The sequence below is a fragment of the Python bivittatus genome, unplaced genomic scaffold (genome assembly GCF_059951505.1).
Source record: "Python bivittatus isolate LINGU-HERP-01145 unplaced genomic scaffold, Pbiv_v1 ctg000350_np1212, whole genome shotgun sequence".
NCBI classification, from domain to species: domain Eukaryota; kingdom Metazoa; phylum Chordata; class Lepidosauria; order Squamata; family Pythonidae; genus Python; species Python bivittatus.
The window spans coordinates 14,340,522-14,362,437 of NW_028277074.1; the positions used below are offsets into that span (position 1 = coordinate 14,340,522).

General features: G+C 33.4%; 1 pseudogene; it reads right to left on the bottom strand.

The window, feature by feature from the left end:
* Positions 1-7,684: 7,684 nt before the first annotated feature.
* Positions 7,685-17,380, bottom strand: LOC148215122 (uncharacterized; annotated as a pseudogene).
* Positions 17,381-21,916: the final 4,536 nt, after the last annotated feature.

A 21,916-nucleotide genomic window follows, 5' to 3' on the forward strand; every position in this document is an offset into this window, starting at 1 on the left:
GACAGAATCTGCCATGCTCATTCTGAAAGATGACTTCTTGCAGAAGAGAGACAGAGGGAAGATGACTTTTATCATGTCTAATATCTCAGCAGATTTTGATAAAATTGACCATCAGACTGGATCTTCTTTGGGTCTGAGGGTTAGTTGTGTTCATTTTTCCATGAATTATCTCAGCAGATAGTATTAGATTATTGATATGCTGTGGAGTGCCACAACCTATTTTGACCCAGTACGAATTAATATATGTATGAAATTCCTTGAGGTAGTCAATTAGGAGAGGCTGCTATATCCTGAACTAGCATCTGGATGCTGTGGTGGCATGGATGAGGACAAATATACTGATACTAAACCTGACAAGATGGACATCTTGTGAATCGGTAGTTTATGTTTCAGAAATTGCAGAGTTTACCTTTTGTAAATGGAGTTTCACTCTCTTAGAAAGCATAAAATAGCTTGGGGGTTTTACTAGAACCTCTCTTGCCTGATACAAATGACTCACTAAACAGGGCAGCTTAGATACAGTTGTTTAATGTCTTGGTAACCTCATGTCTATGAGAGGCTACCCTTGCACTTGATCTGGAAGCTGCAGCTGGTGCTGAACATGGCAGCCAGATTGCTAAATGGTGCATTGACTTTATATATGATAATTCGTTTTTGAACAATTATACTGCCCACCAGTTAGCCTACTAAGCAAATTCAAGGTTTTGGCGCTAATAAAAAAGACCCTAAACTTGGGACCAAGATACTTATCAGGCTGCCTTTGCCATTAAAGTCCTGGGTAAATGCTGAGATCTTCAGGACAGGTCCTGCCACATATATAGCTGCTGAATGCCATCTGGTGGCTGCTTGCAAGTATGCCTTGTCTGTACTGGTACACACGGGGCAGTACCTTTTGAACACTCACCTCTTAATTCAGGAACTAATGGTATTTAGTTTGGTATGGTAGTTTGAAATTATTTTGTCTTCCCTCCCATCTTTTCAGTAGATGCATTGCTGTAGTATAATAAATATTGCTTTAATGCAATGTATTTTGTTGCTATTTTATTGTAAACAGATTCTGAATGTTGTAGCATCTGAAGCAGCATATAAATATACTAAACAAATGGACAGGGGAAAAGAGAATGGGGGCCAACTGAAGTCATGGAGCAGAGGCTTCCTAACCTAGTCCAAAGGAAATGTTGAGTGATAATCTTAGAGGTGCGTTGAGAATGTATATTTTACCAGCTAGATCTACTACTCATATCAAGTTCTTTACTGCTCTATGATTCTGCATCATCTGCATAATGAATGCAAATATGCATTTAAACGATTCTCTTTAGACTTTTATTACTGTGTTTTCAATAAATACAGAGTCAAGGTTATGTCTGGAATAAAAATAAAAATTCTGAGTAATAAACAAATGCAAAGTAAATAAAATTTACCTTGTATTTATTCAATTTGGGTTTGCTTATTTATGCAGTGAATTCTCCAGAAGTTAAGGACATGGGGATAAGGTCCTCATGTCCTTCGGACAAAGCTACAGAAAAGTATCTTATACCATCTTAACAACTAATGCAGTTTTATACCAGTCTTAAAACTAACTCAATTATTGTAGCATGTATTGCACTGAACAAGGGTTCAATAACGCAGAAATGTTTCTGCCACATTATGTTTGTTAGTCATTAAAATTCAGTTGTGATCTTTAGTTGCAAGCCTACATATATTATATCTGTGAAATATTCACTGAAATTACAGGACGTTAACAAATGTACACAGGATAACTCTGCAAATGTAACAACAAAGCTTTCCCTCTAGAATGTTATATATCTTTCAGGCCATTGAGAACACCAATAAACCTCTTTCACCTTTACAGGAACCCTTTGCTTCAATTTTTTATTAGAAAGGAATGGTCAGTGCAGCACAGTAAGCAATTGAACAAATCTGGACATTCTAAGAATGCTTTGAGGGAAATAAATACTCCAAAATTTGTGAAATATTTCCTTTCAATGTTTAGAAATAATTTCTTAAAGAGCTGCAACATATACATAATATTGACCTATCCATCTTACAGGATAATTTTTCCAATGAATATTTCACATTACCACATTGTACTTTATTTATTGATTATTGATACTTATGTTTAAATATAAATGGAGATCTACCAGTTATTTCAGAATCCACTAGATTCTAGCACACAGATATGATTGTTTAGTAGACCAAAATCCAGTTCCTCAAAGTCTTTCCTTAGTAAAACAGAGCAATCCCACTCACCTGCATTATTAAAATACTTGCTTGCTATGTGTATGCATTAATAAATAAAAATAAAAATTATATACAATTAGTATTGTGAAACACAATACCAACAACAAAGCCTTCCCAAAATCTCAGCATGATTATTTTAAATGACTTTGAATCAGTGATTTGCATTTTTCCAGTACAGAAAATGTCATAGGACTCTTACTTAGGATATTACTATGAATTTTGATAGCAAAGTATTTTCTTAATGTATTCTCACCTCTCTTTTCTTTTGTCTTTTTCACTGATCTTGACATTTATAATTGTCTAATTATCTAAATATTACTTTTCTTAAGTAATTATATGGCTTTATTCCTTTTCTTGTTTAATAAAACACCTTATATGTCTTTATTCTCATTCTTGAATTTTTTTTTTTTTGTCATAAACGTTACATGGTGCCAAGCCAATCATTCTAATTCTACCTATTAATATAAAAGCATTTATCACTATTCTCTTATTATTTCCTGGTTTTTAAAAATTATTTTATAGGTAACCTTGCGGTTTTCAAATGTATTATGTATACAGGTAGCCCTCGACTTATGACCATTCATTTAGCGACCGTTCAAAGTTACAATGGGGCTGAAAAATGTGACTTATGATCAGTCCTTGCACTTATGATCATCACAGTGTCCCTGCAGTCATATGATCAAAATTTGGGTGCTTGGCAACCAGCATGCATTCACAATGGTTGCAGTGTTACAGGGTCACATGATTGTCATTTGCGACCTTCCCAGCCAGCTTCCGACAAGCAAAATCAATGGGGAACTACATGATTCATTTAATAACCACTGCAAAAAAAGTTATAAAATTGGATGTGGTCTCGTGATGCCTTGCTTAACAACCGCACAGCTTAACAATGAATTTTCTGGTTGCTATTGTGGTCATAAGTCGAGGACTACCTGTATATAATCCCATTTGGATTGTAGCCACACTCTGAACATAAACCTCCTTTTGAAAATGGTCTGTAAATGTCAAGATTATGATGAAACTATTACTAATAGGCCTGTGTGAATCACCCTGATTCAATTTGAAATCAAGATTAAAAAAAAGTATAGACTATGTTTGTAATCTAAGATACAAAGGCAGATTCAAAGATCTGAGCTTTGAATAAAGACAAAATGATTTCTCCATGGGATATATAATACAGAATATCAATATGTCTACAACTGCTTCATGTTTGGGCAAAAAGGAATGAAAATAACAGGAAAGATGGATCCCTTAGAAGAGATTCAGATAGATATCTTCAGGAATGTTTGGTGACTTATTTAATGGTAATTTGTTGTTTACCTAGTTACTGGGTTTCTTGGGCGCCAGGGAAGCTGGTGTAGGTGGGTGGTTTCTGAAAAGATCACTGTCATCACTAGCTTTGGTGGAGTACCAGGCTAGGTGAAACTTACTGGCAAAATTTTCTCAGAAAAAAATGAATATAGATTTGCTTTCCTGATGTCATTAACTAGTTTTGTCCAGCTTGTTCCTTCATCACTAGAACAAGTAGGCTGTGTCTGAGTTGTGGCTTACTGGTAATAGTCCATATTAATTGGTAAATTGCTTGCTAGCAGAGGCAGTAGAAGGGGGCTGGCACAGAGGAAGAGACAGAGAGAGGGATAGAGAGGGGGAGAGAGAGACGTATAGAAAAAGTGTTATTAATATCCTTACACTGCTATAACAAAACCTAGTCATTCACTGATTGCTGATACACTTAAACCAGCCTTAATTGTATGGAATTGATGGGTAAGATTTAGCCCCAAAGTCCAAACTCAGCCTGGAGCTCAAATATAAGAACAGAGAAGAGATAGAAAAATTGTGACTAGCCACTTTGAGAGTTGATGAAAAGACAAACAATCCCTAAAAGAGCTCTGATAGGTTTAGAGTTAAATAAGTTGGTAAACCTCATCCGTCAGATACTGATATCAGTGTAAGAAAACCTCTAATCTTACCCAAGGATACCCTTACCCTTGTTGCCCTGAAAACAGACAATTAACCACTATTTATTAGGAGAGGAATAACTTAGTAAAATTGCTGGGTGAATTTAAACATAATGTATAATCATTTTTGTTTTAAGGCAATAATATTTTCTTGTTAACTTCATCTAGTTAGAGTACACAGATGTTCCTATCATACAAGTTCAGAGGTAATCCTTCCAAACAATAGAAATCAACATAGTTTTGTATTTTTAAAAATATCTCAGTATAAATACATACAGTTTCTATTTTAGATTGCATTTACAAACCCTTAGTAACATAAGATATGAAACAAAAATCAAATGGATGCCATTTAGAACTATACAGCATAAACTTAGTATGCTGATATCTGTTCCAGTATTTTATTGAAACACACTACTAAACTCACTGTATCAAAAATAAGGGAAACTCAAATATTCAATAGTTCTTTTATCTACAATTGGCTTCTCATAAACACATGGTTAGATCATTTCATTTAGCATAATTATAGGTTGAAAGGAAAAAAATAGAATCGATATGTATACCATCAAACAAAAGGGTTTTCCTATGTGGGCTATGATTATAGATCAACTTTCTTTTGCAAGAAAAAGTAAGCAAGTAAGATTTAGAATATGTTTAATATGTTGTAAGTCTTTTTTTCAAAACAATTTTTCCACATAATTTATTTTATTTATTTTAGATAAAAGAAATAAAATTATTTATTTATGAAAATATTTTATAAAAAATGCATTAAATTGAAATAATTTTAAATAATGTAAATTATTTTAAAAGTTGTCCCAAATTACAATAAATAAAGATTGAGGAAATTAATAATAGGGGTATATTGTTCATATATATATATATATATATATATATATATATATATATATAATAGTATAATATAATAATTAAAAGGAAACAGCTCTTGAAAAAGTAACTTATTCTTGTTCCTTATTCTAAATACTATGAAATTTGAAATGTCACCTTTTCCCTGAACTATACATAAATCTTAAGAACTGATCTACAATTGCATGCAAAATTTTAATCACCTCTGGTCAAAATTTCAACAAATTTCTATGTGAACTGAAGCTGCCACAACCTCCTCATGGTGCAAACATAATATCTTTCTGTACATTTAAATGTATTTAAATGCATACTAACTATTCACATATAGTACGTACATAAGAATATATATTTTTATTTATATTTAAAATAAGAAAACAGTGAATATTGAAGATGCCAAAGTCTGGACAGTCGTTCAGTTCATGGTTGATTGGAGGCAGTGTTCCTCTGAAACTTCTCATTCCTGGCCTATCTGTGTACAGACAGATGCTGGAAACTCAGCCTTAATGATCTGGATTGTGATCCACTTTCTGATAGACATTACTATGCTCCTCCTTTTTGCATCAATTTTGGGCTCTCCTTATAAGATGATACATACACAGTCTCAAGGTAAATTGTTGCTGGTAAATTTGGTATAACTCTCTGTCCTTGCTTTGTATTTGAATCCTTTACTTAGCTTAAAGCTTTTCATCATTTCTAGATACCTTGCTTCCCAGGTGACTCATAAAAATGCCATGGCTATTGAACGGATATTATTTCACCCCAGTGAAATAATAAATAATAATTACTAAGTTGTATAGCAAATATTGATAAATGACTTCATAGGCAAACCTTTCCACTATAATTTTCAAGCTGTTTTTAGATACAGAGACATATATTTCTTTCTATATGGATTATTTCTTCAATTTACACTGCTTCTTCTGCTATAGTTTGATGCACTGGAAAGTAATTGCTTCATTTTTTAAAATCTGAAAGACTAAGGGAAAAGGCAACATTCCTTTGATTTGTTTCCCAATGAAAAACATGTGAAAGTGAGTTTTATAAGGTCTGAAGAGAACTCCGAGCATTACTTCTATGTAAAAATACATTTTATATATACAGTATCTATCTATCAATATATTACCTATATATCTATATCTATATGATATATGTATATGATTAAAAAACTATTTTTTGTCAGGGAATTAAATGCTATAAAAATATTTTCTTTAGCATACAGTATATTCATATATAAGAACAGAATGAAATTGTCTACCTTAGATCCACTGAAGAGACTCTTTGTTCATTTTGAATGCTTCACTGATTTTAAGTGGAGGTCTGCTGTCCTGAGTATAGAAGGGAAAAGATCTGAAATGGTTGAGAAAAATGCAATAAAAATTATATCATTCAATTATTAGGGGAAAAAAATCAGGATTAATAGTGATGGCTGCACCCATTATTCTAAACACTAAAAGAGAACACTAGTTTATTTCTTTTGCTGCTTGTAGTCTTATCTTAGTGAAGATAACAGTAGCAGAGTCTTAGAAACCCTAGCTTTATGGGAACTTTCTTTAAGATATTGGGCACATTAATCTTTTTTTCACCCTGAACTGGGATAAATAGATGGATATAATAGCTAGATACCTGGAAAGGACATTATCAAAAGGGCAATAGAGATGACTGGGAATCTATGATAGCTACTGTAAATTATCATACACAACTTTTATAAGGATATTTAATCTCTTTAGGAGTTAGAGATAAGGTATTTACCTCTCTGAGGAAAATCAGGATTTGAAAGACACACAGAAGTTGGCAATTGGAAAGAATTTGTGTGAAAGGTTTTGGAATAAGTTTCTCCTATTGAAATGTCCCTACTTATTTGTGTTAAAAGAGAGAAATACATTCAATGCATTCTACTACAGTAGGTAAGACCAGGAAGATTATTTATAGATGGAAAAATATGGGATAATCAGTAGGTATCTTAGTCGCACTCCAACTTATTTATTTATGTATGCATTTATTTGATTACCACTATAAGGATTAAGGATGAGATTTTAATTCAGGTTTAGTTGAGCATTGTAACATTGAAGAGATCTCTTGGGTTGTTGTTGTTGGGTTTCTCATGGCAGCTGAGAAATTTTCACCACCACAAATCATCTTAATAGCTAATGTGCAAAAGCCCTCATTATTTAATAAATGATGACCTGTTTAATTCTACATTTGGTTCTACATTTAAAATATTGCTTTAAAGAAGAACCACCCAATAAAACAATCAACCAACCAACTTTATGAAATGTTCCCTTGGGCAACATATAGCACACTTTATCTCTTTAAAGTTTCTCTAAATCTCTCTTATCCTTTGAAAGCAAATTTTCTTGAGTCACATTAAATGAGAACAGGTAGAAAAAATGCAAGATTTTTTTTTTGAGAGTTGTTAATCAAGAACATAAAGATTTTTACTTAAGTTTCATTAGTCTATATGAACAAAGTTAATTGCAATTTTAAAATAAAAGGCCTCCATCTTGAACGACATATCACATTCCAAGAGTACTTTGGATGTTGTTGTTGTTGTTTGCACAACAATATGAAATCACAGCTGCCAGTTCTTTAGCTGGTGTTGCCTTCATTTGCACTGAGTTCTCAAGAACCTAGGTTATGGTACTGTATTGGCATAGTATCTGTGCGGATCCAAGCAATTTGGCCCTTTGTAACTGACAGATGGAAAGTTTGTCAATGGGTAGATTTTCTAAGTGCCATCCAAAGTTTTTTGGTATGGCACCCAGTGTGCTAATAACCACTGGTACCACCGCTGCTAGTTTATGTCATAATCTTTCAACTTTGGTTTTCAAATCTTGATACTTTATGATCTTCTCCAATTCTTTGTCTTCTATTCTACTATCCCCTGGTATTTCCACATCAATTATTCACACTTTCTTCTTTTCAATCACAATTAAATCTGCTGTCTTATGTGCCGAAACTTTATCTGTTTGTATTCGGAAATTTCACAGTATTTTAACCTGCTCATTTTCAACTACTTTTTCATCTATGTGTTCCCACCAATTTTTCATTACTGGCAGATGATAATTTTTACAGATGTTCCAGTGAATCATTTTGGTGACTGTGTTATGTCATTGTTTATAGTCAGTTTGTGCAATCTTCTTGCACGAACTGAGTATATGAACTACTGTTTCTTCTGCTTCTTTCCACAATCTGCACTTTGAATCATTTGATGATTTTTCAATTCTGGCCTTGATTGCATTAGTTCAAATAGCTTACTTTTGAGCCACCAAAATCAAGCCTGCTTACTTGCTTGCTTGCTTTTCCAGTTATAAGCCATTGCCAGGTTTTATCTTTATTCACTTTACCCTCAATCTTTTGAAGAAATTGACCATGTAATGCTTTTCCTTGTCAGCGTTCTGTTCGTGTTTTTATTACATTATTTCAATATACACATTTTGTTTCCTGTACATTCTGTAAGTTCCAGTTTTTAACTTGCATCAGTGCTTGTTTTTGACTGTCTTTTACATGATCAACCAATACATATTTTTCTTCTTTGACAGTTTGTTTGACTTGAAATAACGTCTGCCTCCTTTTCTGCAGGGCAGATATAATGTATCAATATCACTACAGGGTTAATATCAGCTGTGTCCTCTATATTTCCAATTGTTGTTATCTGAGTTTCTTCTACTTTTCTACTATTGTTTTTGGGTCTTCCATTTTCACATTTTTTCTGATTTTTTTCCAATTCTGGATCCCTGAATATTTTATTTCTCATAATGAATCTCCTTTGATCTGCTAATTGTTGTTCAGTGATATTTCAGTTTGGATAAATTCCTTTCCACAGTTCAAGCATTGGCTTTAAGAAGACCCACTTTGTTGGTTCTGATTTATCATAACAGGTCATAATGGTGGGGTTTTCAGACACAGTATATGTTTGTCTTTTCTGTTGTTCTTCTTCTTCCAGTAATCCTACAAGGCTAAACCCTGGTTGCCCAGCCATAGCTCATGAGTCCTATTGCCCACTTGTTGACAGAGGTCCAGGAACTCTAACACCTGATGTGGTCCTGGTTGACCTGGGTGATGACCGATCTGGTTAGGATTAATTTTCTGTTTTCTCACCATAGTTAATGGTTTGATAGATACATTTATTCTGGTTCTTCTGCTGAGACCAGTCTGGCTTAGGTGACCCTTCTGGTAGAATACCCTACCACCAGCATAGCTTTGAACCTCATCAGGACATAACAAGTCCCTCCCCCATGACAAGGGGTATCCATGGAGGGGATGGAGATGATGATGATGATGATGATGATGATGACATGTTTCTGCTCATAAGACTGTTATTAATAAAAAATTAAAGTATAAACCATAAAAATTACTTAAAACTCCAGAACTGATAAATTTGATTTAAATGGAAAGACTGAACTAGAGTCTTGCCAGCTTTTTTTGTCAAAATGGAAAGAAGCATGGGAAACCTTGAAGTTGAAACTAAAAAAAGTTTCCTCATGGGGAAATTATTCTCAAGAAGAAATGTGAGACAATAGTGCTACAGTCTCTCAATATGGAGGTTGATTGATGGCACTCAACGCAACTTATTTTTACTACTTGATTCGGGACTCAACACAATATATTTTTTTGTTTACTACTAAGGACTGTACATAAAACAGGAGCAAAGATCCAACTCACAGAGGCAGTGTCAAAACAGAACTTTTAATAAGGAGTATAAACGATTAATTTAAAAATATTACGGAGCTTCCAGGTGACTCTGTGTTTCCACAGTGAATAGTTCATTTTTTTCCCTCCTTTTTTGTTTTGTTTTCCCTTGAGCAGGGATAACCTGGGAATACCCACACTACCACCCTTTCATTGTAAAATGCATTTTCAAGCCATCCTCCTGTCATTTTCACTTCTACTTACCTTGAAATTCTGAGAAAAATCAGGATTTCCTCTAACGGACCAATGAGGAAATAATAATTTAAAAAGCCTGGTTGCAGAGCTATAACAGTTCCTTTCTTCCTACTCCATACAACAAAGATGAACAAATATTTTACTAGTACATCTTTGGGAGGTGGGGAGGTATCATGAAACAGTGTGGCTGAGCAGATAGTGTTTAGGTTTGTAGCAAGAGCAATAGAACTGCAGAGCAAGTTGAGACAATTCCTACCAACTGGAATTGCCTCAAATTTCCCCAATTTTGGCAGAACTTTAGTGTTTCAAATGTGTGTGTGTATGTGTGTGTGTGTACACACACAGACACAGACATATATATATATATATATATATATATATACATACACACACACACACACATATATATATACACATATATATACATACATATTATATAATGCTACACATTATATATACATATTATATAATATACCAGTGTTTCTCAACCTTGGCAACTTCAATATGTGTGAACTTCAACTCCCAGAATTTTGTCAATGCCGATGGTGTTCAAGTGGTGCTCCAGACATTTTGAGATTGCACCTAAGGTGCCTATAAGTATTGGTACTCTCTTCGCTTTCTTTTGCCATAGTATTCTACTTATGCCATTTATAACTGGCATTAAGATTCTTCAGGGTATTCTCATGCGTAGCTTATTTACATTCAGACATAAGTACAGTTAAGTATTCTGCATGGAACTATTTCACATTCAGTGTTGAAATTTCTATGCTACTTCTTATTTGGCATTCGTATATCATCTCTAGGAGCATTTTCATATGGATACTGATACCCATACACACATTCAGTACAATTGCTCTTACAATGAACATTTCAGTAACAGTACCTTTTTTATGTCTAGCTGATTTGATTGAGCAGTTAATTGAAGTAATCAATTGTTTTAATTTATTCCCAGAGGGAGAATTATCATTTTCTATCATGCAACACCATTAATGGTTTAAATACTACCTTTAACTTTTATTTTTCATTTCCTGAAAAGGCTTTCAATAAAAAGCTACACAACCAGTATCTTTTGGTGCCTCATAAATCTGTAAGCTTTGCAAGTATTAGGCCTTTATTTTGCAGAACTGTGCATTGGATGTAAAGCTGTTAATATCTGAAGCTAGAGAAAAGAGGTAAATAAAAGTATGCTTAAATACAGTCATATTTTAAATAAATAGTTACAAGGAAAAAAATCAAGGTGAAACGCATTACGTAGGGGTGAATCAAGTATGTAATTTCTAAACAATCATCTTTTATGCATGGAGTTAAATGCATGTAAATGAGTCAGAATCAGTAAAGAGCAAAAATGCATGTAGCAAATAATTATAATGTCAAGGACAAGTGCTTATATTAATATCTAGCACTAAAAGTTAACTTTTTGGAATTAAATATGGAGCCAGGATAATTGTACATATATAGTATAGAAAATTTAATATTTTTTTATTATACAGATAATCCTCCTTACTGAAGAATTATTAGCAAAACTGGGTATTTGTTTTTTCACAGTAATTTCATGAATTATTGTCCATTTCTTGCCAGATTCAGTGGACTCAGCAGATGATACCATCTGGATGACCTTGTCTATACTTGGAACAATTCAGGATTGTGTGAAATTAGTACTTGGCTGGGAGACATTAGGTAGTTCTGGGACTGCTCACTAGACGGGGAAGTCATAAAAACAGTCTGTAAGAAGACAATGGCAAATTTCTTCTGTAGTGTGGGAAAACAGCATAGATATGCCCATTGGGCCTATAGGAATTCAGCATGACTTGGGAGCATATTTATGTTCACTTTATCTAGACTAATTTCTTTGATTTATCTTCGAAACTCTGATCCTGTTGTACCTAGCTTTTAGTGTGTATACTATGGATATTTGCTAATGGTTTAATTCACTGGAAAAATAACTTAGAGTTATGAAACTTTTCATCCCACAGATCACCTTTATCTTCTCATACAGATCAAATTGAAAATATGATTTCTCCAGATTACTTTGTTTCTTATACTTTGGTCCCTGGTCAACCACTATCCAAGACCACCGCCTCCTCCTCCTCCTCCTCCTCCTCATCTTTGCCATTCATGACCATCTGACAACTTCCCCAATATTTTCTGGAAATATATAAGCATGGCTTTAATGAGACTCTAGTATAGGCTTCTTAAAAGAATTGATTCACTATTCCTTTTTCATTGTAAAATGTTCATTAATTATTTCTAAGGAATATTTGAGGCATTTTTTTTTAATGTTCTAGATATTGCAACTTTGTTGCCATCTAGGTATTCAGATTCTACTAATGAAAGTCTACAGTGTAACTGGTATCCTGTTTACAATTAGCATATACTTCATATTTGGCAGAGACATCTCTTCTGAACACTAATAATTAGTATACAATAATTAGCATTCTGTTTGCTATCAAGGCAAAAGTGGCACTTCTCTTAGTGGCAACTAGGCAACTCAGCTGCCTGAAGTATTGGGGAATGGCAGATGCTGAAGGATGAAACTGCCACGTGATCTGTACTATGCCTAGGTCAGTATGACCCAGTGCCTATAATGAAATCAAAATCAGTTGTGCTTCTGTTATCTTTTCTACATGCAATTGAAAGCATACCCATTCCCTAAATCCTAAGAGTTGAGCAATCAAGATTCCACCACTTAAATTTTTATTCCCTTTTGCTTCCCAATAAGGAAAGGAACGAATACATTTATACATACCCAGATGCCAAATCTATTTTTTTCTTTTCCTTAAGTGGTTGCCATTATGTTCTTTGTTACAATAAGGTAAATTAATACCATGCTGGAACTAAAAGAAAAAGAAAAAGAAAGAAGGAAAAAGAAACAGTGTTCTGAATAGATTTTCATGGTAAAGGAGAATTTAACCAAATCCTTTATTTTATCTCTGTAGTTAATAATATTTTTTTCTCCTTCAAGCTGGGTTATGAGCACTGACTATTCATTTGTCCTCTTCAGATTTCTAATGGAAAACCCTGTCAGAGTTTTATGGGTAAAATGGTGCTATACAGTAAAGGCGCCTTAAATTTCAGAGATACAGTTTCTGTTTTAACATCTTTTTCCTGACTTATTTTTCCAATCTTAAATGCTTTCACTTATGCTTTTTCTCAGTGGCAATAAAGCAAAGTTCTAATCCCAGAGGCCACCATTCCATTTGCTTTATTCCATAACTCTGCAACTTATACATTAGCTTCCATTATGAAACTTTATCAACTGTTGTCAGAAAAATCCATGTGCAATATACCACATATTTTGCTTGGTTTAGCAAAAATATACTTTAAGCATTCTGATAGGTTAATGAGGCATGAAATTCCTTGCCTCAAACTACAATGACTATCTTTTCCTTAACTACACTAATCTTCTCTAATATCTTCCTATCAGTCTTTAAAATGATTCTCCTGAGTCTAAACAATAGTTACTTTCAGACTGAATCTTCATTATACTAAACCTTTCCTATTACAATATTAAAGCTACTCAACTTTGCAGGTCAGGTGATGAAGGTAAATTTATTACCTCCAAAACAGAATACATACATGCATTCATACATACATAAATACATACATACATATATAATTTCCTTTCATGTGCAAAAATATAAGCTAGAATTTGCATGAAAAAAAAAATTGCAATCATAGGTGTCTAGGAAAAACCTGCATATTTTAGTCAATAGGTAACTGGGTCTAACAGTGTAAAGAAGCTGGTATTTACCAAAAGTTGAATTTACCCATGCTGTTGGGACTCATGGTATGTTTCTTGCAATATGCTAGGTTCCTTTCTGTTCCAGGTCAGAGTTCAGTCCAAGCAGATCTTAATAAACATAGTCAATTCAACTATTTCTCATTGCCTCCTCATATACAACTACCATATATATTTTCCTTAATAGACTGAAACAATGGTACTTTGCATCATTGATGGGAGTTGGCAAGGAATTGGAATGATAATGATTGCTAACTGTTGATGACAGCCTATGAGAAAAATAAATGCAATACGGTACCTATAATGAAACACTGAAATGTTTATAAATTTAATTTTCAGTTTCTAACAAAAAGAATAACACAATAAATAATATTGATTTTAATAAGCACTTTTCAGTGCATTGGAAAATCAGAGCTAACATTTGTTCACTTTTATTAAAATAAAAGTTACTAGACTTTAAACTTTTAGCTATTACTGTAGCTTTTAGTTATTGAATTGGACCTGCAAGCGTACAGTATTTTGACATTTTGTTCCTGAATTGGTAGATATAATTTTATTTACTTGTTAAAAATATTTAAATAAGACAGTTAAAAATCATTAATTCATTATGCTTTTGTTACTAGAAATGAGATTTCTACTGTCCATCATCTACCATTGTTTTTTATACTTGAATCTCTTTTTGATATAACAATACTGTACAGTAAGCTGATTACTAATCTAAATTGAAATTTGTGCTGCCCATGTTAAATCTTTACAAAGTGTTCCATTACTAATGTCCTGTTTTCAGACTGGATTGATTCAGCTGATACTGAGCTATGCACATACTTCAGTCTGGTTCCTGATCAGTCTGACGTAAAGCATGAACACTTACACTATAAGCAGCTTTTGGAGAATTTAGAGAGCTATATTCAGGTCAAACAATCATTTACACTCAAACTTATCAAATAAAAAACACTTGCCAATGGAAGAGAATATATGTAGCTCAGGATTGAACTTTGGAGTCCTTGGGGTTCTCTTAACTTGGTAGTTTCCTTGCAAACGTTTTGTTACCCTGTTAGGTAACATCCTCAGTGCTAGAATGGAGTGGGGTTTGCTCTCTGTTTATATACTTGCCCTGCCAGTGTTGGTGGGGTTAGGGTTCCCCCCCCCCTCCACAGGTAGTTCCTTGATTAGGGTATTGTTTACTGCTTGGTTATACTGTATGTCTGGTAATAATGTTGATGTTAATCTCTGCTTATCTGGGTGATGATTGCTGGTGAAGAGGTGTTCTGATCTTTTGTTTTGTTTTATTGTCTTTTTTGAATAGTGTGTAGATGTTGTTTATCTCTCTATGTGCATGTTGATCCAGGTTTTCATTAATAAGAAACTGCTAATGTTTGGAGTCCTTTCAGCCAAACCATTTGGTTTCATTTTTAATATTTCTGTATGAAAAATCCAGCACTCAAAATACATTAAAAAAAAAAACACCTGTTGTCTCAATCTATTGTGTATAATTCAGGTCATAAAGTAAGTCAATTGTAATCTCCTAGATGAAGAATAAATGTTATTAATGATAATGATACAAGAAGATGAGATGTTCTAAGGACATAGTTTCAATCTAATTAAATTATGTTACTTACATTGAATTAACAGGTGCTTGGCATTATCTAACATAATTATATACTTTATTTAATATTGGTAAGATAATTAAATAAAGATGTATTTCTTATTTGTTTATTTCTGCAACTCCTGTATTTCCATTGTACATTATAATTTGACCATATCTCATTGAAAGTATTAATCTTAATATTGTTCAAAAGTAGCTTACTTTTTAAAATTATTATTTTTAAAAAGAACAGTTGTACAGTAAATCAGATCTATGGTACTTTAAGTTATAAGATAATGAGAAACAATGAAATGGTATTTCCAGAATCCTTAAGAGAGAATTTTTATGTAAAATATATACTGAACAATGGAAACAAGAGCATAGCAGAAAATATTTTCTGACTTGAAGTTGAATAATTGTCATTTATTTCTAACTTACATGCATTTGCTAACTTGGAGGAGCTTGTTTAAAAAAAAAAAAAAAAGCAAGATGCAGGGAGATAGGACCTATTAGATTAGTCTGCCCCAGATGCCTAATGGACACAGGGTGGTCTGAAAGCTTGAGCTTGTCCCCAAGGAACTGATAAGCTGTTTACTAAGGCCTTAGTGACGTCCTAGAAGGGTCAGATGAAAAAGGCGTTGGACCAGGTCACTCCTACATTGTCTTTTGCTTTACCAATGTACAAGGGATTCCTTGGTTTTCTGTGGAATTTCAGGAGATTAAACATCAGAGATGGAGGAAAAAAAGGATGAATCTGACTAAGCATGTATAATAGCCCATATTAGAGATTAAATAATGGCTTTTTCTATTCTCTTCATATAGATATATACACACACACACACACACACATACACCCACACATATATACATATACATACATACATACACACATATACACACATATACATATACATAGATACATACACACATATACACACACACACACTATATATATATATACATACACACACATACAGTGTGTGTGCATGTATATACAGTCTGTGTGTGTGTGTATATAGATATATATACATATACATATATACATATACATATACATATACATATACATATACATATACATATACATATACATATACATATACATATACATACAGTGTGTCTATATAGATACATATACATATACATACAGTGTGTGTATATATAGATATATATACATATACATACAGTGTGTGTATATATATATATATATATATATATATATATACATATACATACATTGTGTGTGTGTGTATATATAGATATATACTGTATATATATGTGTGTGTGTGTCTGTGTGTCTGTGTGTGTGTATTCAGTTAATGTATTAATGAAGTTTTAATTTTAAAAAGGGGGATTAAATCATGGCCACAAGAGTGGTGAAATGTAATTATTTCTCTGCCTTATTGTGTCTATAGTTAGCTAATCAGAAGCCCTTTTCTGGGTGTACCATATAGATATGGTAGCATGAACAGTTAATGGGCAAGCCTTGCTAGATAACAGCCCTATAATACTCCTGTGTGATCTGCACTGGGTGCCAGTTGGCTTCCAGTTGCAATTCAAGATGCTGGTTATCATCTATAAAGCCCTACATGACAAAGAGCTTCGTTCCAATAGAAAGAATATCTGTAACTCAGGGTTGAACGTGGATTCTGTGGTGTTCTCTGAGCTTGGTTGTTTGCTTATCAACAATTGTTAAGTCTGGGGTGTTGTGTGGTAGACGCTTGTCTGTTTGAATTCTAAAGTCCCAGAGCACTTTAGCTTCTTCATTTTCTATTACTTTGTCCCACCAGTTCTTGCTTGCAGGCAAATGGTATTTCTGGCAGATATTCCAGTGCACCATTGTTGCTACTTTGTCATGCTGTTGTTTGTAGTCAGTTTGTGCAGCAGCTATGTGGTCCACTGTTTCTTCAGCTTCTTTGCAGAAGCGGCATTTGCTTTCTGTTTCTGTCTTCTCAGTTCTGGCTTTGTATGCATTTGTTGTTAAGACTTGGTCTTGTGCAGCCAGAACTAGCCCTCTGTCTCTTTCTTCAACTTTCCTGCTCTTAGCCATTGTCAGGTCTTATTGTTATCTGCTTTGCCTGCAAGTTTTTTTTTTTTTTTTAATGCACTGGCCATGTAATACTATTATTATGGTTGGTTGCACAGTCAGCCAGATGTTAAGACTGGATAATAATCTTGAGAGACAGGGGGAAGAGCTGCAAACCATCAGATTATGGTTCGATAAGAGAAATTTGAGTCCAAAGCTGGAATGGAATAGAGAAAGCATCTCAGAATTGACCCTCCCTAGTTCTCTGGAATTGAAAGGTGGGGAAGGGAGAACCACAATGGAACTGACACATCACCTATCTTGCATTTTTTGTCCCCCAACTATAGAACATTGAACAAATGCTTCCCCCATTCTATTTGTAGAACTATTTTATGGTTCTTTTCCCAGCAAATACAGATTTGGTTTCTTTAAGTTTATCAAGATTCTTTTTTTTTTTTAAGGCCAATAGTATAAATAAAAAATTATGCGTGATTCTGTCACCGTACATATGGCTTCAGTATATGTGTATTATTTTAATAAATATTTAAATTATGTTTGAGGTAGTGAGTATACTTCCCAAAAGCATTTCTTTGTTGTTCTAAAAATGTTAAGCAAAATGCATTGTGAACTCATGACTCTTGCTACAGTGAACCCCCTTTTTTAAAAAAATGCCATGTCTTTCCAGAGTAGGTGCTATCAGACAACAGCAAACTGTACTAAATTGTGAGCTTCTTTCAGTGTTTCTCCTCTAATACATACTGTATATAGATAGCCTGCTGTTAGCTGCTATCATTAATCATAAAATGTTACATTGACTATTCTAGAAAGCATGTGGGTTAGTTTTCCTAATTTAAATTTTACAAATGCCAGGATTTGTTTTTAAAAAAATAATGTGTGTATGTGTGGGTGGGACATGAATATATGCGTGTGAGAGTATGTGTGGGGAGGGAGGGAGGGAGGGAGGGATGGATAAGATAGATAGATAGATAGATAGATAGATAGATAGATAGATAGATAGATAGATAGATAGATAGATAGATAGATAGATAGATATTAAAACTCACCAACTTGTCTTCAGCCTGCCCCAAGACCTGGGAGTGCAGCCAAGTTTGTAGGTCTTTCAGAACATAATCTTTGTTCTATGTTCAAGGGTAGGAGTCACACAAATTTCTGTGGGAAAATCATTTGTACACAGAACTGAATAACAACAAAGAAGTTGTCAGGGTGGAAGAATTCCAAAGTAGTTACAATGGGTGTCAGATATGGAAAAGGTATGCTTGCTTTTGTAATACAGCTGCTGTTCCAGGTAGCAATTACATATGTTACAGTGATAGCAATAAACTGACTGCACATTTAAGTTGATGGTAATGATACCAGTTACCTTAGTTACATAAGCAGGTACCAGTTATGGAAGCAAATATTGTTCCAGCCACCTACATGGTCTTTTGTCTTCATTTCATGTAAATAAAGAGAACTGAGTTTTTTATTTAGATCAGAACAGACAGGATTAGTAGGAATATAATATGAGTTTAAGGTAGAGACCTATTGGTGAGCAAAAGACATATATATTCTGAAGAGAAACCAGAATATTGGTGAGCATATTTAATGGATGTTCCTTAAATCTGCTCAACAGAGATTTAAAAAACAAAAACAGAAGCTGTTTCAGAATTGACACACCACTCAAGGCTAATAGCCTCAGCGATCCTCAGTATTAAGTTTTAGTAGATGTGTGCAGTTACCATAATCAAAAGATATACTAAATTCTGACACATAATTATCACAATTATACCGAAGTAAGGCTTGGCATATCTCGCTTTGCATGTAATGCGTCTATCTCATATATTGGGTTCACCTATTGAGTTGCCTTACTGACATAAATGAACATTTGCATGATATTCTAATTTTTTGAGTTTCACCTGTATGTATAAGAGAGTTATTAAAGAAAGGCTTTTAGATATTGAAGTCCAGAATGGAAGGCAGCTCATCCCAAACTCTGTCCAACCTTGCTCGGTAGAAACCAGCCAACTACATCAACTTACTTCTCTCCAGCTCAACAAAAGTTCTTCTTCAAGGCCATATAATACTCTACCCTCTGCAATTTTATATGGGAGATTTTAATAAAAACCCCATGATTAGCCAAACCTGCCCCTGTGGTGATGGTTCAGTTAAATCCATTCTCCACATGCTGCTCCACTGGTACTTCTACAATGATATCCAAAGAAGATGGATCTTCCCTCCCTGGCTCCATGCACCAATTTATTCTGAGGAACGTCATGTCAATTTCCTTTTATCAGACAAGAAAAGTGTTATCACCCGTAATGTAGCAAAATTCTGTATAGCAGCTGTAAATGTGCCCAAACAACTGATTACTGCACATAACTGACATCCTCATACGTAGTTCACTTATTTTATAGCTATGTGGATGATTTGTTTATTTGCTTGTTTTTTTCTTTTCTCTTTGTTGTATTTAGTTTATATGTGTTCTGTTTTTTTTCTGGTCACTGAGAGAAATAACTGTCTGTCTGTCTGTCTGTCTGTCTGTCTGCCTGCCCGTCCGTCCGTCCGTCCATCCATCCATCCATCCATCCATCCATCCATCCATCCATCCATCCATCCTTCCATCCATCTATATATAACTGTACTTTCTGCATGAAAATCCAATATGTTAACTGAGTTTAATAATGTATTCTAATTTTCTATTTAGAATAAATAACAAAGTAGAAGTTGACTAATCAATAACAAAATCATCATCGTGCTTGAAGGTCTTTTAAAATAATGTCACATTTAGAGTCAGAGCTGTGATTTTGCTTGAAGCTATTAAAAGAGCTAATGTGGGGATTAAAAGTAAGGTAATGGTGCCATTAAGATAAATTATAGTCACAGAATAAATGATAATTTGGCAGGAATATAAATTACCCAGAGTTGATTAACTTAATGAAGCCTGTAAGGAAATCAGAAAGAAATTCTCAATATCTAAGAAAACTTTGCTATAGTTAATGACATAATAAATGCTGAGCTTGCCTTATACAATTGTGCTACTAGTTACTTTTAAAGTAATATTGACTCATGATAATATTTCCATAGACCAATTAAGTGTTAATTGTATCACACACCACATTTATTTTCTCCAGATTTTGAACAATTTAACAAATTACCACTCACACTTGTTAAATCTTTCTGAATTTGGTATCATTCCAGTAATCAATAGCTGTACTTATACAGGTTATAAAAGTCTGTTTGTAAAATATTTGATCCAAGAAATCTATGCCAGACTTTATGTTGAATTAAAATAAATAAATAAATTCCATAAAAATTCATGTTTGTAATAACCTATTTGCATATTTATAGTTTTGAATTGTATAATAAAATACAATTCAAACAAAAGCAACTTATCCTATGACACAGTTAATTGATTTTTTTTCTCTGCTTTAAGAATTTTTTATTTGCTTATTGAGAATACCATAATATATTGCTTTAAATTTGCAATCAAGTGAATTGTGTTAAGTTAGAAATTAGCTCAGCAAAAGAATCCTATAATAGAACTGTACACATCACAGATTGCTAAGAAATAAGAACACACACACATATTCTATTTGAGCAAATTCTTTTTGAGCTTTTAGCTAAATTACCATTAGCTTTTTGTTTCAGCAGAAGTTTATAGGAAGGAATATAGCATTCGGATTAACTTGATTTCCAGTAGGTTACTTTTTCTATTATACCTGTAGTACAAATCTGTCCTTCAAAAAAATCTCCAGAGATCATACTTCTTCAAATCCAGATGAAGTTCTCTACAAAGTACTCTGTTAAAAACAATTGTATGGTCACTGATAGCAAAGAAAGTTCAAGGCTTCTGTATTTATTATTTTAAAAATTATATTTATCCCACTAATACCTGTAGTTCAAATCCATTGCTTATATGTTTTCTGAAAACTATGAAATTAGAGGTTCTTAATTTTCCATTCTTTTCCCCTTCACCTTGATATACACAGGGAAATATTATTTTAATATAGATTTATTTTTTGTTAAATTAATAGGATTATTTTAAGGCTGTTATGAAGAAAACAAAATTTAGAATGAGAACAATATGTAAAAAAAAACTAATCAAGAGATTTTATATAATTGCATGTAAGAAATATTGTTTGATTTTTGAGAACTTACATCATGAGCAAACAACTTTTATTAGTGGAATCTGCTGTATATTTATTTAGAAAGAAGGCCCATTTTGATCAGTGGAATTCCTGAAATTATGATTAGGATTGCAGGTTTTAATGTTGTTAATATGAAAGTGTGAATATATGTTTGAGTTTCTTTACTGCCATTGGTCTCCAAATCTTTAGTAATGTGCAAGTCTATTGTAAAGCTTCTATGGTGGTTTATTTTGTGAGAGTTGTATGTCAGGCCTTCTCTAACAAGCTGAAGGTGAGCTCAGTTCTCAACATAATACCTCTGCATGGTAAATTAAACTAGAATTGGACCTGCTAACATTTCTCACAATGAACTGAGAACAGATCTCTTACCTGAGAACAGATCCAATCAAATCTCTCCAATGTTCATTCAACTAGACTACTAGCAAGACATTTTCCAGATAGTTTCAACTAATATTTCCATGAGTCACAAGGATAAAT